This window comes from Plectropomus leopardus, chromosome 13 (assembly GCF_026936395.1).
Source record: "Plectropomus leopardus strain MGB_pleo_1.0 chromosome 13, ASM2693639v1, whole genome shotgun sequence".
NCBI classification, from domain to species: Eukaryota; Metazoa; Chordata; class Actinopteri; order Perciformes; family Serranidae; genus Plectropomus; species Plectropomus leopardus.
This window is the reverse complement of record NC_142188.1, coordinates 16,403,539-16,420,424: the sequence shown is the minus strand read 5'-3', so window position 1 is coordinate 16,420,424 and position 16,886 is coordinate 16,403,539. Positions and strand designations below refer to the sequence as shown.

Here is a 16,886-nt window from a genome sequence, read left to right as displayed (position 1 = left end):
TGTCAGTATCGGTGTGCTTATACCAGCTGCACTTTCTTGCTCTCTCTTTTTCTTTATCTTTAATACAGTCATCCTGATGTTTTCTGCAATGAACCAAGAAAAAGTTTCCCATATCCCCTGTGATACTGAAAAATGCATTGAATACTAATATTTTTCAAGACATTGTATAAAGTTAGAAATTCCAGTATCATGACAACATTCATTTAATAACCACAAAAAGTTATCCAAAATAAGATAAAGATACTTATCTAAGCACATCTAAGCATTTCATCTTACAATTTAGTATTTTCTCAAATTATATATCATATGAAAAATATATCGACATCTAGTATTAAAAATAAGTTTATTTTGTTCATCTTAAACCTCTTTTCCGTAAAATAAGAAGTAACTTCATACTTCCTGGCAAACAATATTATGTACATAATGACAATATAAGGGTTGCATGTGAAAATGATTATTTCTATGATATTGCCTTCAGTTGTCATTATAGATAAAATGCTTTCATTCTTTTGTTAATTCTGAATCCAAACCTGCAGACAGCAATGCAGCATATAACTGGACATTAAGACATTATCTAAAAACACTAAATCACAGAAAGTGTAGTCTCTGTGCACACAAAAATGCATAAGTATAAAAGACTTGTGTCCACACAAATAGGTGTAGCTTTTGGAGGGGACGTGGGGGACATGTCCCTCTCAATATTTATAAAATATGCATTTGTCTCCCTCAATAACAACATGAAGGTAGCCAAAGACTTTTATTTTGTCAAAATTATAGGGACTTAAAACATAAATGGATTCAGAAAATACACAAATTAGTGTATAAAAATTCACCAGCATGCAGAAAATGTATTGTTTTGAAGCTCTAATTTTTTTGGTGAAGGACACCCCAACCTTGTCTCATGTGTTGCCCCAATGTTGAAACATTCATATGAATGCACTGCCATAGAGGGCCGAGGTTAAGTTTGCTGAGCTCTTTGTGTGCGAAGGAAAGGAAGATGGATTGTCACAAGCATCAAAACATCATGTATATATACACATTTACAGGCTTAATGTCCTGGATTCAATCAAGATGACTTCTACTTGCAGGGAGCACAACAGCCTGGCCGAAAAAAAAAAAACCCACCACTGACTGTAAACCCCCTTCAGCATAATTCTGTTATTTGTCAGATGAGATGTATTTGTCGTCCGCTGGTCACTGACAATCGTACACGTTAACAGTCCTGATGTGCCTCCTCAGTCAAGTTCTGCTCGCATTATTTGGCAAATTGACTCATGAGTGCCGTTTGGTAACAGGGACGTAATGTGGCACATTTTTCTTTCTTCCCTTCTCTTCCTCTTTATTCTCTCTCTCTCTGTTTCTGTCTTTTGGCCTCTCTTACAGTCTTTTAAAGACTTTTTTCCAGCTGAGTGGTCGAGGCCTGGACTTGGACTGATGATTTAAAATAAAGTAATTCCCTTAAATGTTTTTTAAAAGCAGCAGGAGCCATGATATCATGGCCATTATTGATGACATCATTATTATGTATAGGATCTCTCGGTGAATAATAACCCATGATCTGTCATTTTTCCCGTTATTGGCACTGCAAGTTGTAAAGGTTAGGTAATTTATTTTAATGTTTAATGTGTCAGCTGGTATTGCCATGCACTGCTGTTCCAATATATTCCACACTTAAAGGCATTATTGTTCCATTTTACTCCAGCTCACAATCCTGGAAAAGTACTTGTCATGAATAATCTACAAAGTCCTATTTAATTGTCTTCAGGTCTTTCTGTGGCTGATACTCTTTTCTGTAGGTCAGAGTGAAAACCAAAAGCCAGTAATAGATTATAGAAATATAATTTTTCTTTTTTTTCTTTTTATGAAACAGAAATACCACACATAACCTCTAAAATATTCCCATTTTTAGGTAATCATTCATACATATCTTTCTGAAATAAGCCTACAAATGTGCTTTACGGTGAAATAAATATGCAATCTTTCTGGATTTTTTTTTTCATTTAAGTTTTTTTTATTTTATTTTTTTATTAAACCATGAAAAATAGGTGGACAGCTGTACGAAACATGGAACACAGCAACAGAAAAAAAGCCCCCCACATACAAAGACATTTCTGTACAGCATATTCCCCAAAGATGAATAGCTGTTTGGTGGTATGGTCGTGCAGAACAATGAGAAGGATTTCAGGAAAATGGGCTTTGGGGTGGCATTGTACGCATACATTGTGGAGGGGGGTGGGTGGTGGTGGGGGGATCAGCACGCTTGAGCGCATTTAAATTTACACAAACTCTCTAGGAATGACAGTGATAAATGTTACACTCTATTCTACAATATGTTTAATGCATAGGTCTGAGGAGTTAAGTTTTCCCCTCTGGTACGAGGCTGCTGTTGTAGTTACCACTATATGTTACATCAGATTCCCTTCCATTAAAATGCCAAGTGGCACAGTGAAGACAGCAGGAGAATATGACACTGAATTTGTTTACCTGTCACCTTCCTCCATCCTTCATTTTTCCCCTCCCCTCCTTTTGTGTCTGTGTGTGTAGGACTTTGTGAGTGCACGTGTAAGAGGTCAGGAATGACACATGTTCTGTTTAAATAAGAGCATAGGAAATAGAAATCTAAAATGCACATGAAAATAAAAACTTGCTGAAATTAGTCTCTGCATGCAAAGAACACACATTTTCTGGTGTATTTGGCTTTACTGATCAACCCTCTGTGATTGCATTATAGCGCTGTAAGGGTAGACTGTCAGGCTTCTCAAAAAAAATCTATCCTTATCACTGGAGAAATTCAACTGTGACTGGCCACATCGTGGTGCATTTCCTGTGCTCTGCCTATGACTGTCACAAAACAACCAGACCACTGCTGTTGACACACACGGGAAAATCCATGAGCTCTCTCCCTCACTTTCTCTCCCTCTCTGTCGCACACAGTCGTTCACATACGTACAGCGAGGCACTTGTGTGGATTATAAGCAAGTGTATGTTGGAGTCTCTGACCTGCGTTTGATCTCCTGTAAGCAGGGTCTGCATGAGTAGCTGAGTGTACTTCTACTGTACGTGTAGTACCACTGTAAGCGCTGATAAGATAGCGTGCAAGCTTGATCTCTCTTAAGGATAAGTGTTTTGGCTCACAGTGCACCTGGATAGACACGGTAACACCTGAGTGGATGTTTTTAAAATGTACTGTATAGCAAGGGTGCCACAGTATATATCAGTGAAGCAACGGGGGATTATACACACACAGAAAAAACTGTGGGTTTTGGAGAGACGTTTCTGAGTCTGACTCATAAAAATGCTGTTCTCGTTTTTGATACTGTACTGTAAAACGGCTTTGATTAATTTTGCATTCTTTCTCCTGTGAAATGCCATTATACAGTACTGAGAAGTAAAGAGCCATCAAAAAATCTAAATAATAATAATAAAAACAACAACAAAATGTAGGTCAGTGTCCTACCTTGCCAGTGTTCCCAGGAGTATTTCAAGGCATTGAATTGATTTATTTAAAATGAAGGCCTTATTTGGTATTAAAATATCTTACATCAGTCTTTCAGAAGTTTTAAAAATGCTTAGACCTTCACATTAAAATCATACAGATCAGATAGTGGAACCAGCAACACTCAAATTCTGTTTCCAGCTGATATGCTCTTAGCAGAGGATCTACTGTCTACTAGCTAGCTGTCACAATACGGGGAAGTGCAAAACTCAGTACGACTGGAATTAAGGCAGAGTGAGAGAAACGAAATTGCCAAGTTAACCTGACTTCCCTTTTTTTATGTTGTGTGTTTTCTATCCTTCTGTGCCCTCTCTCAAAATTTTGCAGGTCCTTAAATGCAGTGCAGGCAGAACTCACTACAAGTTCTTTTTCCTTCAGCAGCACTTTTAAGGAGTTTGAGTAGGGAGTGGATATTTGATCTGTTGATCAGAGCTGAGCTGAACTGCTGCAGACTTAAGACGTAGCACAGTAAATGGTTAAATTTCACTTTTTTTTCCTGCTCTATATGTGCCCAGAGTACGCTCTGTGTTCTGAGAGTGTTGTGCAGGCATTAATGGAACAGTGTGTATATTATTATAGTGCTCCTAAATATGAAAAAAATCAAATCAAATTAATTAATATGTGGCGGCAGATGCTTTAATTATGGCACGCCACCAAAAAACTGAATGTGTGGGATACCCTGCAGTTTTGTTCATTTGGACAAAATTGTCCCTAACTGTAAGTGAAAGTCACTTCATGCTTGAATGTTTTTTTCTCTTCTGTTTTGGTTATTGTAAAACTGGCCGTAAATATTAATGGACATCAGTAAAGTCTTAAAAAGTCTCAAATCTAAAATGTCTTAATTAGGGACCATGTGTTAAAACGTGTTTACCCTATGCTGTTCATCTTTTTGTGCTTCAGTATCACATGTTCCAGATGGTTCATGTCTTTTTAGAGCAGCTTTGCAGCTTTATTCCCCTTTTAAAAAGTGTAAAAGTCATTTGGAGTTTCACTTTTGCAACGAATAGTTTGCCAGACATTTCACTCAAGATATCCTTCTTTCCATGTACTTCTAAATAAAACAGTTGACATATTTTTTGCACCCACACACTACTGAAATAAATCTTTGTTGTTTTTAAATGTTTGTTTTTGTAACACAAGTTCTCACTCATCTGAACAAAGTAGTATTACCAGTGAACAAGTGCAGGAGTGGGTGGTTCAAGCTGCACACAGCCATTATATTCTTTAGGTTTATGACCCGTACAATAGCCTGGGCCAAGCACAGCTCCTTGTGTACTGTAGTAGGCCCACTGTAAAGCCTGTAATATGTAAACAAACAAGCCCAAACTTTCTCTGATTTACAACATTAGCGGGTCTTGGCCGGGGATCCTTCACCACCTCCAACAGGCCCGAGCCAGCCAGCAATTCCAGTCGCAGACAGCTTGAGCACTTTCGATTTTATACCTCAGCAATTTTTATAGCGTCTTTAGCTCTGCACGCACAGACCTCGCCATATCCTCTGGAAAGAGAGAGCCTGGGAGAGGCGGAGAGGAAGAGGCAAATAACAACATTGTACACAGAAAAAAGAAAACAGGTGTTGATGAGGGATGCTAAGTAGCTAGGTCACGTGTCTTGAACTGTTTTGCGCCGCGATTGGACCCCGATGCAGGATGCGGTGGCGTCCTGGCTTGTGATTGAATTGGCTGATGGTACAGCACTGTCTCAGTGCTTCCTGCTCAGATTAAGTAAGGTAGAGTAGCCAAGCCTCTGAGGGTTTTAGCATCTGTGCAAGGTTGCTGTAACTGATACTGTGAAGTTATAATTAAAGGTTCCAACTGAGAGAGCCTCGCTTGATGCAGTTCACACCTTCCCTCTCTCCTGCAGGATAACTAGAGGAGTAATGTGGGAGGCAGGATAGCAGCCGAAAACTGCATTTTAAGTACTGTCTAAGAGCTTGTTTGTTCCCGTGCAGATGTGAGTGCAGCACTGGGGAGAAAACATGAAGCTGAAACAGGTCAATGTGAATATATCTTTTCCATTCCAGTAAAAATGTGATCTGTCATTATTTACTTAATTTATTTTCCTGCAAACAAAAGCTATGACTGTAAAAAAACAGGAAAATCACACAATGGATAAGTGCTACTTAGTCCCTATAATTGCATTTCAAAATAGATATTATTTCTCTGTTCTCTTAATTCAGACTTGGAGTACTGATATGCAACTCTGAGTCCATATTTTATCACCCCGTGAACAAGGTTAGAGCTTTCGATTGCCACACACAGTCTCCCATTTTTCATTTACCTGGCACAAAATCAGATGCGACAGTTACATTTTGACAGTAGAGAAAATCTACTCTTTGCCATTAGAGCTAATGTCATGTTTCTGTGCTAATCCCTCATCATTTTTGGGCCTCATTGCCTATTTTTCTCTATGATATTAAGTATTCAAAGCTCATTTACATTCTTATTTTTCAATTTGCTGCTGCAGTAGTTTAATTTATTCCATATAATTTCTTTTTCTGAGAGGGACATTAATCATTGACTGTACGTTTTAGTGCCTCTGGGATTTTTTTAATCAATAAAATAAAGGGATAAAAGCCTCAGTACTGGGCTAGGTTACAAAGGCTGTGCGGAGGATTTGTTTTCTTCAATTCTTTCTGTTTTACAGAATCTTTGTGTTTGTTCAAATTCAATTATCAGTCTTAGTGCACCTTATTATTCTGTCTTGTTGATAAATGTGTCCAAGTTCATTATCTTTTTTTTTTTTTTTTTTGCCTTTCAATATTTATACATCTCTAGATGTTCCTGGAGAAGTTTCCAAAAAAGTTATTTCTATTAGTCGTTCTCGGTTTTGTTTGTAATTCAGCGACAAAAGCGTGTCTCAGAAATAACACTCATATCAATAAGGGCCTCCCTGTAATGCTTCTGGTAGTTCTATATTTCTGGTCTGTTAAGCTGGAGGCCTAACCACTTTCATCCTCTTTCTTCCTCCCTTTTCTTGTTGTTTCTTCATCCTTTCACATTCATTTTATGCTTGGCTATTCCGTAGGCTATCAGTGTATTAATGCCATGGCTTAAGCCAAACAGCCTCCGTGAGATAAGCCTCCGGGTCGTCATGTGGCTGTTCACAGTTCATACTCCGCTTTCCCCCCTTAGTTGGAAACCCCAAATCATTTAATAATATTAATCTTTTTTTTTCCTGGGTGTGAGTGTGTGTGTGTGTGTGTGTGTGTGTGTGTGTGTGTGTGAGATCTTTTTTTTAGCTTCTGCATTTTCTCCCAAAATTTCATTTTTATTTCATTTCCTTGTGTCGCAAAGAGACATTGCACATCTTCATTAGTTATTGACTAGTTTGAGAGGCTTGACCTTCCGAAGGTTTGAGTAAAGGTGGGGGTTTGATCGTCGGGGGTCCACGGAGATGGAGGGGGTCTGTAAACTCTGATACATAATGCTGTGGGCTATAATACTTTGTGCATGGCTGGTTGCAGGCCCGCTAATCACAAGGAAAAGACCCCACTGTCTCACTCCATAAACCTGGCCCAGTAAGAAGACAGCCATGGGGGCACAATGTCACTTGTAAATCCCAAATTAAACCCAACTGCCCAAAGCTCCGCAGCGTAAAAACACCCTCACCTCAATCCAGCCTCCCCATGTCTTCCTCTCGGCCTCACAGCATGTATTAAAAAAAAAAAGCCGTGGACAGAGCGTTGATAGGTGTCCAGGTGTCAACGGTGTCAAGGTTGTGGAGTGGTCAATTTGTCCGCTTGTTGGTCACGTTTGGCTGTATGCATGTATTTCATGCCACAAAGCCTCTGCAGCAACTGGGCCTGCACCCAATCCCCCACCCCACCACCTCGAATCCTTCATCCCCGCTTTGTGACTAAGTTTGTGTTTACAAAAATAAATTATGCCACTTTAGTGCATGTAACTTTTCTTCAAAAACTGTCCTCTTCATAGATTGCAAAAGAAATTTCTTTATATGCATAGTGGCTAGTTTGAGCTCGCTATAGGGGAGGGGAAATGGTCTCCTTGAAGGCAATCTGTTCATTAAGATAATGTGTTAGTTCCAATTAAACTAACATTAAAAGAGTCCCCATAAAGAGTTGGAGTCAGCGTTTTTCCTAACTTGCTCTTTTAATTACATCGTTCCTCTCCTGTCATTAAGGATATTAAAAATTCATTAACAAGAATAGTACTGCGTCACAGCAACAAATCAGAGAGACTTTCATCTCATGTTGTCAAAAGATTATTGCCATTAGTGATTTCATCTGAAAGGCGTTAAGTTCCCCGTAAGCGATGTTTCAGGACCTGGCTGTCAACAGGTTACTGTGGTGGTGAACTGTCAAGTTGTTAAAGCTTCACATTTATTCGCAAGGTGTTTTAATATGGGATTTAATGGAAAAAGAGGGAGACATTTAAATGATGAATGAGCTTTGGCAACATAGGGCTTTATGTGTTGTATTTATCCATTTATTAAATGTACATTTATTTGCAGCGGCATCCAGCGTCCCCTCTAATGTGATTCCATTGCCGGCTGTTATGTTTTCCGTCAGTTATATTTCTCGCTCCTAATTTGTTTTCATCAAATGTGTTTATGGCTAGCTGAAACTGTTTTACAGCTTCTCTATCGAACCGTGCTGCTGCTGCTGCTGCAGGAAATGAGTCTGTCCATGAATAACATAAGCTCTGCCAGTGTGATCCTTGCCAGGGAAAAGAAAGGAGGGAAACTAAATCTGCATCTCTTTCATATCATAACTGCAGGTTTATCCTTATGCTGCTGCGGCTGCACAGTTTCCAACAGATAGTATATGAAGCTGACTTTCTGGTATAATAAACACCGGTACGTAGCCCAGGCTAACACACCTAATGATGAAGATTAAACAGATAGAACAAACATACACACACATGGGAGATGCAGCAGGTGTTAATGTGAAAATAATTATGGCTTTGGCATGAAAGTGAAGAATAATTAAATGAATAAATGTAAAACAACAGCTTTGAAATGTTTTGTTGGCACAGAAATGCTTTTTGTGTCCCAAATATTTCCCCTGTGGTATCTTTGAACACCTTCATGCAAATCTTAGTCAGTATTAAGAAAATGAAGCAGAACTACATGAGGGAATGATTGGCAAAATGTTGTGAAACTGATGTGAATATTGCATATTTTTGACATGCATGTCAGACATGGGTTTTTAATGGCCTGAAACACACAGTCTTGGTTTTATTAGAGTGTTATTAGCATCATTCTTCTTCTGTTTCTTTATTTCTGGTGGTGAATGGCCAGGAGGACCCCCTTAGAAAATAAACCTGATTCAGATCAACAGTTTTTATACAGTCCCTTAGCATCGTTGTTCAGAACCATGATTGAGTTTCATCTGCAAGATGTAAATCTTAATTTCATAAATTTGTGTGTAAAGTCCTTCCTATGTTCATAGTGCAGGGTTTCGGTCAACACCTCATCATAGCCAGATACTGTAAAAACTGTTTCCGATTTCCGATGGTTCCTGAACACATCACTGGGGACACTGACATTTGAATTTGAATAGAGTTTGAATCTTATGTGTTTGAACAACACTGGGCAAGTGTAGAAAGGGAAAAAAAATATTTAGGGTCCTCGAAAGTGTCTGGGAATCCTGTTTGTAACAAAGACAGTAGTGCTACTGTAGCTAGCTTCAAGCAAATTAGATTCTAAATCAGTGTGCACCAATGCAATATAAGACATTTTTTATTAAGTTAAGACTTTAGTGTTGTGAAAATTGGTTGCCAAACATCTATACAACCATCCAACAAATGCAATCACTTATGTAAACAGGAAGTTACTGTAGCATAGAGCTGTCCAGTATGAGGAAAATATGCATACATGACAGCCAAAAAACAGTTTTATGGGCAATGCATCAAAATTTAGTGCGAGGCCTTTTATTATATATGCATACATCACAAAAAGTGTTTCAGAGTTAGTCATATCTCTGCAGTTTAAAATGACAAGGACATACCCAATTATGGTAATCTTATTGATGATAATAAGTCTCTTTAAACCATTTCATGTAAATGTTGTCAGGACAAAGAGTGTGAGATAGGCCCTGATGTTTTTTTGGCAAACGTCTAGTTGTCAGTCTTTTTGTTTAGTGAACATTTTTTAATTTAAGGTATTTTATGTTATTTTCATGAAACTTAATTTAGAATCTTGCCAGCATGTCAATCAAATGTTAGGTAAGAAGTGTCACTTATATTTCATTTCCACCTTACTCGTCAATCTGATCAATCTAAGCAGATCATATTAACAAGCCAATGTCAGTTTTGTCAGTTTGCTATTTAACACTTGCAGGTAGCAGTTGGTACTTTCATATATTTATCAACAAGTAACATGTACATTGAAGCTAGTTTGTGTGGTGCAACCCATTTTAATTTTGTTGTAAATCCAAACTCAGTAAACACTTTCCATTGAGCAATTTAACGTTTAAAAGACATTTAATTAATATCTATCATAAGTCTGTCTGAATTTGTCTTCAGATGGTTAGATTTCGGTTATTCAAGGTTGAAAGGTGACAATTTAGTAGATGTCTAGTCTTAGTCTAGATGAAAGAGTACACAGAAACTGAATATAACAAAAAATAAACATTTATAATGTAAATGCAGGAGTATGCAGTACTTTTGTTAATTACACATCACAAGCAGATCAGTTTCTTCAGCAGAACACCTCTCATATCTGTAATTCGCCAAATCCGTCATTTAGATTGCAATCCGCCAATTCCTGGTGCACCTGGCTTTTAAAGGGAATGGGAGCTGACGCACAGATTCCTGTTCCGCCCAAAACACACCCATAACTGATTCAGAGTCTAAATACAACCCCTCTGCACCATGCGCTGCATCTGGCGCTCAGATTATCCGCCCTCTAACTAGCAAAGTGGACATGGGCACGCCCTAAATGCATTTGCGCCATGCGCTTTGGACCATATGCTATAGATCGTCTTAGTAGGGCCTATAACTGGGCTATGTTTGAACTTATATGGACTGATGGGCTGGTAACACCAACTGTAAAAGTCTGTAACAACAGCACTTATTTGTATCAATTTAAAATTCAGTTTTAGTCATGAATTGATGTTTTGGACCTCAATATACCTTAAAATACAACAAAAACAAATAATTTTAAGTAAATGCCACTGACACAGAAGAGAAGAACAACACCTTTAGGATGATAAGTCTTTATCAGCAGACCAATGTGTGAACTTTTTCCACATGTGCACCTTCACCGAAGGCCTAGAAAAAGAAGAACATAACGTCACCACTTTATTAATATTCCATTAGGAGCTGTTGTGAATTCTATCTCGGCGCAGCCACCATTGTATCATAGAGCACTGAAATATTCATATCCTCCTAATTAATTGGCATCAGAGGGGTGCCTTGTTTTGTTTTTCAAGTAGTACAACAGTAAAGTAAACCAGAGATTAGACTGAAATATTCACCACAGCAGGGGATTAGTGTATGGAGTTATGGAATAAAAAGAAACGTTATCTGTACACATTTTAATCCCCTTCATTATCTCTCAGATAACCAGATATAAACAAAACATCACTGTATAAAGGTGGGCTTTTGGTGGTTAATACTGGCCAGGTTAGTTTTTTCATGATCCTAAAACATACCCCTCCCACAAGTGCAGTTATTGAATTGCATTACGTTGCCCTGTGGGGCTCCCATTACTCACTCTGGCTAATCTGTAATGACTGGCTATCATCAACCAGCCGAGCCCAAATGGACTCTCTCATTGATTATACTCAAACAAAAAAAAAAAAAAATCCAGTGGTCCAACAAAACACTGATTATGAGAAACTATCTTCACAGCCCCCTTCACTTCTCTCCAATATCACTCACTCTATAATCCCACTTAGAAATTTCAGCACACCTCCTCTCCCTCAGAAGAATATGCTATTGATCAGGCCTGTATGTGCGCACCTGTGTGTGTGTGTGTTTTTATGTACATTTGTGTGAGTTGTGGACGGACAGCTCTGAGCCTCTGTTTTTACATACCGGCCCTGCTCTTATTGGCTTCGGTCTGGGGACCCACATCCCAGCTGTGTTGGAGATCCATCAACCCTGACAGGTCTATTGTACCACCACTCCTCACAGGCTCTGACCAGCGACTCGCACTAAGATATCACTTTCAATTAGAAAAACATTCATGAGCTAGAATGGAGGTGGATTTGAAATGACTGCCGCAGCTAACAGGAGGCATACCAGGCTGCTAATTTCAGATTTTTTGCAAGAAAAGCAAACAATGAGATTGAGAGAGAAACCTCCTGTTTTATGTTCTTAACTCAGTAACACATTTTTGGCATTTTCTTTGTCTTAAAATGTTTTGTGTCCTTTTTGTGACACTGGATTAACCATTAGATCTGTGAGTGGAAAAGATTTAATTTTTCAAAATTCTTTGTGTAGTCAGTTCATCCATATACTGCTCATGCTGTTCGCAGTTGAAAAAAGAACATAGCCTATCCCAGCATGCTTTGTGTAAGAGGCAGGACATGCAATTGACAGGTCTATTTCTATGCACATTATTTAGGATGTCATACTGTAAATATGTTCCTAGTTTGAACACGCTACAGTTTATTTCACCCATTTTTTGAAAAGTAATTCAATTGTGATAATAACTGAATATAGCTACCATTAATTGTAGTTTGATAGGTTCATCTTTACCTGATGACAACAAGTGAAATTATAGTATATATGTCATTATGATAAAATAGTCTCTGGCTAGAGTCTGAAAGATGGGGTTAGCTATAAACTCTTCCCAGTGCCAGTGGTCCAAATCACTTAGTATGCCTTTCTGTTTTTGTATCTTTTTTTCTTGGTGTGTCATGGTTGACGTGACAGACTGGGGCCAGAAAATGGGTTAGTAAACAATAGAAAGCAGCATGGAGGCCAGTGAAAATGTTCAATACCTCTTTTTTTTATATCTCTTAGTTATTTCATTTCTCTTACAAACTTTGTGCTGGCTTAATTTTGAACAATATTCAGGGACAAAGGGGCTAATATTAACCTGTCTACTGGGATGTTGTATTTCCATTTCTGCTGATTGAAGCCAGGAGTGAATGCAAATTGTAACTTTTCCCATTAAATACATAAGCCAGATGGTATGTGTTAGTGGGGTTTTTCACCTTGTTTTGACAAATAATCCAAATACTTAAAACTTTAGCTGCCATTATTTCTACTTTAATAGTTTTTTTTCCTGATGATATCAGGTTAAATTACATTATCATTATCATGATAAAATATTGTGTGGCTCTGCTGAATGGTATGGGGTAGGTTATGGCAAAAAATTTGCTGCCATCATTACTCTATTCTTTACGCAGAAAGAAGCTCCTGTAATTGCCATGCATGTTCATTGACACCACAGACACAGGTCTTAAAATCTTGATTAAGAACAAACAAATGTTTTCTTGAGCAATATTGACTGCAGTGTCTATGAATCAAAGAGACAAGCCCACTCCAAAACCAAACAAATAAACGGCGTCTCGATGGTCGTCGGAGGCCCGAGGATTCAGAATTCCAGAAATGAATGGGTATTTGAATGATTGCTGCTGTGACAGGCTTGCTGTGATAGAATAACACATTCTGTTGAACAAATAGGCCCTTGAGTGCCGACTGGTCCCAGGGGTCTGTCTATAGCCCCGAGGCTAAGGCTTTCACAGAGATGGGCTGCTCACAGCATGGCTATACCCTGACAAACACTCTGACTGCCTCTGTAATGCTCCCTATGTGAATACAGGCGCATTGTTAACATACTGCACTGTCCGTGCATATTAAGAGATGTATGTCGGTGTGTGCATTATGAGTGATTAAATACTGTACATAGCTTTTAAGTGGAAAGTTCACAAAAAAAGCACAGGACACACAAAAAAAGAGCTAAAATTAATTTCACCAATTTGATTTTACTCCTCTCTCCAACACAAAAGACTTAACCAAGGTCTTACTCAGCCCTCCAAATACAAACTATTGTAGTTTATTTTCAGAAGTGTTGATGGTTAACGACAAAGAAAAATCTACTGTCTTTCTGAGACAGAATCAAAATCCAAACTCTCCTGGTTTACCTTGTTGCAGCAGTGTGTTAGAAAACGCTCCAGCAGGGGTGAAAGCAGTGGCGCTCAGCGTTGTTCACTGGTGCCTTACGAGACATGTTGCTGGTGTTGTAATGGCACGAATCCTACACTGCAGCCCGCCAGCCGCACACAGCACGCTCTTTGATGATGTCACAGGGTTAGATAGGCGCCATTGTAGATATGGGCTTCCAGAGAGCCACTACACACTGTTCTAGCATCTGTTGAAAAAGAAACACCCTCCCAAGTCCCTTTGACACAGCTCTTTTTTTTTGTAAAGGAGAGCTGGACAAAAGCCACAGTTTCTTCTGTGATATCCTGTTAAGGCTGTTCTGGAGCCAGCCAAGCATGGCCTTCCTTCAGAGAGCTGGGGCAACATCATTCAGCTTCCTCCGTGTGATCCAAGGCACACAACAAACCCTGTGGTCCACAGCTCAGTGGCCAAGGAAAAAGACCCGTCACACAATGTCTTTTAGCCGTACGCACATTCAGAGGCATGCACATTATGCATCACCCCCATTTGGAAATGGATGCACACTGGGAAGAAAAGTTTCAGTCTCATAAAAGTATTGAAAAATTATAACTTTTAACATTATTTTCTGCACTGTAATATAGTACAAGTTGATTTTACTTAAAACAGTCTAGGAAACCGATTGCCTTGAAAAATGTAAGTGAATGTAACAATTATTCGTAATATATTTACTTTAAATCTTATTATTAAGTTAACATAAAATTTAGATTAATGTTTATGTTCAATCTGTCAAGTTTGAACAACCTCACTAAACCAAGTATACTGTGCAATATATCTTTACTCTGCCAGTAGCAAACTAGTCAATCATATTTAATAATTTTAACAAAACAGAACTTGCAGATCTCCTAACTTTATCTTTGGCAAAATTCTCTGTTATGATCAAGTAAAGTCAGACTAACTTGGTTTACTGAAGTTGCCAACACTAAGACAGAACAAGGTAATTGCACTGGTCATTTTTAAGTTGCACCAACCTCCCAAAAATTAAGTGAATACAGCTAAACTTTGAGTAGATTTAACAGTTATGTATAAAGTAAACATAAATAAAGATTTAAAGTTATATTTGCTTAACTTTTTCAAGGCGATGGGTTTCCAAGATTATTTTAAATAAGTTCAACTTGTCTGATTTTACTGTTTGTTTACTGTTTTATGATATCTTCCATACTTGAGGTTTACTTAAACCGATTTAATCCTCATCACCAATGACATACTGACCTGTTACCTTATGATTATGCCTTGCAACAGCATAAAAAAGGGGCACAATGTGTTGTTGAATGGTTCTCACATTGAGCAAGAATGGAAAACAAAGGTCTTTGTGCACTATGCTAAAAGGTTGCCACTCTAATAGACCCTCTGTTTCCTCTGAGCTCAATTAGACCAGTGCTAACTCTGTATAATTAACACCCCTGACAGAGTAATCAAACAGAATCTAAATTATTGGCAATGGTGACGTCTTGAGGAAGAGCTTTGGGTGGTGGGGGTGGACAAAATACAGAAAGCATATCTCAGGGGCAAACATGATAGAATTACAAAATGAGCAGCTTGCAAACTGTCTCAGCTTTGATGAAGAAACGTTTAATTATCCCCCTTGTGGAAGAGGTCCCTTATTGTCTAAAGCTAATTTGTCCCTTTTGGCTACTTCCCTACCCCAGAGGCCTGTCTGTCTCAGGTTACCCCTTCCCCTCCTCCTCTTTACCAGCCCATTGCCACCCTGGGTATCAGCATCTCCCAGCTCCCAAAGACAACCCTGAGTTAGGTCCAGACAGTATTTTGTTTGTTAAGTGTAGCCCAAAGATCTGGGCCCTTGGGAAAAGATGAAAGGACGAGTGCCGCCTCCCTCTCAGGGAAAGGATCAAGCAGGTCAATTTCCTCTGACTTTGTCCTGTCTTGGAGTTTGTATTCCCTCGATCCACAAAGGCCACCATTGGACTGGACCGGAGGCTTGCTCTCTCTCAGCTGCCCCGTCTCTGCCCCTATTTGATTCACAGAATAATAGATGGCAATGCATGCCTCCTAAGCACACCTCCTTTTTAAAAAGTGAAACAAGAGATAACACTCCCCAGAAGGGACGAGACATCCAAATAGAAACAGATACTGTATAATTCAACACAAAGATCTTGTGGGACACTGTGAAAACAACATTACTGTTGGAGAAAACATGTTCTGAAATGAGTGTTTCGTTTCAAATATTGTTAAATCATCAGTGCTGCTCCCCCTTTTTTTTTCTATTTAGCCCAGAACAATATCTCATGCTTTCCAGATAATACAATTAAATACATTCACATTAGGCCTGACACTGGATCCAGTTCACATTTAAATGCAATTTAAAAGGGGCATACATTTGCATAGTGAATTAAAATTAAGACCTAATTATGCAAATAAATTATCAAATGCGACAGGGGATGGTTTTCAATTCAGTTAATATCTCATTTTGTGAGACAATAGTTACTTGATAGTCCAAACGGCATTGCGCCCATTTCGCTGCAGAGACACACTATGGTGTTAAATATTCAGGTGGTATTTAATTACAAAAAAATATATAAGCTCATAAATTACAAGCATTGCTTCTTAAATACACTTAGACAAATCCTCGTCCCTTAGGAATTAGATTTCCTTTATACATTCCCCTTAATTTATTTTGCATGAGGCCTTTTGAAACAGAAATTTAGTAGCATGAGGTGCCATTACAGTTCATGTGAAGTAATTTAATAATCAATGTCTGCATTAAATAAAATATTATACCAATTTATGAATAAAGATGGTGACATTTTTATAAAAAGCTGACTGCATTGCTCTTTGTAGTTTTTATTATAAAAGTTTTGCACTTTAATATTCATATGAGGCATTAATAGATTATATTGTATATAATTCTGACTTTCATCCACAAGAGCACGTTCATTTCATTATGAAATAAAATGGCACTAACTGAGCGCTTAATCAACATTTGTAAGAATTTTAAAGTTAGTAAATATCTTTTAAATATTGATTACTTCAGAGGAGGAGAAAGCGGAGGCACAATTCCCAAAAGAGCACCGCTCTGATTTACATCATCTGAAACAAAATGAGAAACACTGCAGCCAAACTGAACAAACAGATCTCCGCCATCATACCCAATCTGACACACAGCAAGCACAGAGGGTCAGCTAAGATAAGAAATCCTGTACTTTACATGAATATATCAATAGGATAAAAACCCCTCTTTCTTTGACGAATGATGCCTCCAGCAGGGGTCCTTGCTTGTAAAGGAAGCTGCCTGAGCAAAAATTTTTAGTAATCAGTAGTTTTTCAAAAAA

At 38.4% G+C, this 16,886-nt stretch overlaps 1 long non-coding RNA gene across 4 annotated transcripts in view; it reads left to right on the top strand.

Moving 5' to 3' along the window:
• Positions 1–16,886, top strand: part of LOC148187685 (uncharacterized) — a 105,781-nt gene that overhangs the window by 37,715 nt on the left and 51,180 nt on the right. For 2 of the 4 annotated variants that reach the window (XR_015778412.1, XR_015778413.1), the window contains one exon: positions 13,846–16,213. The exons of the other annotated variants lie outside the window; for them this stretch is intronic. This is a non-coding gene — a long non-coding RNA (uncharacterized LOC148187685). Of the gene's footprint in view, positions 1–13,845; positions 16,214–16,886 lie in introns of those variants that run through there. 4 annotated transcript variants of the gene reach the window in all.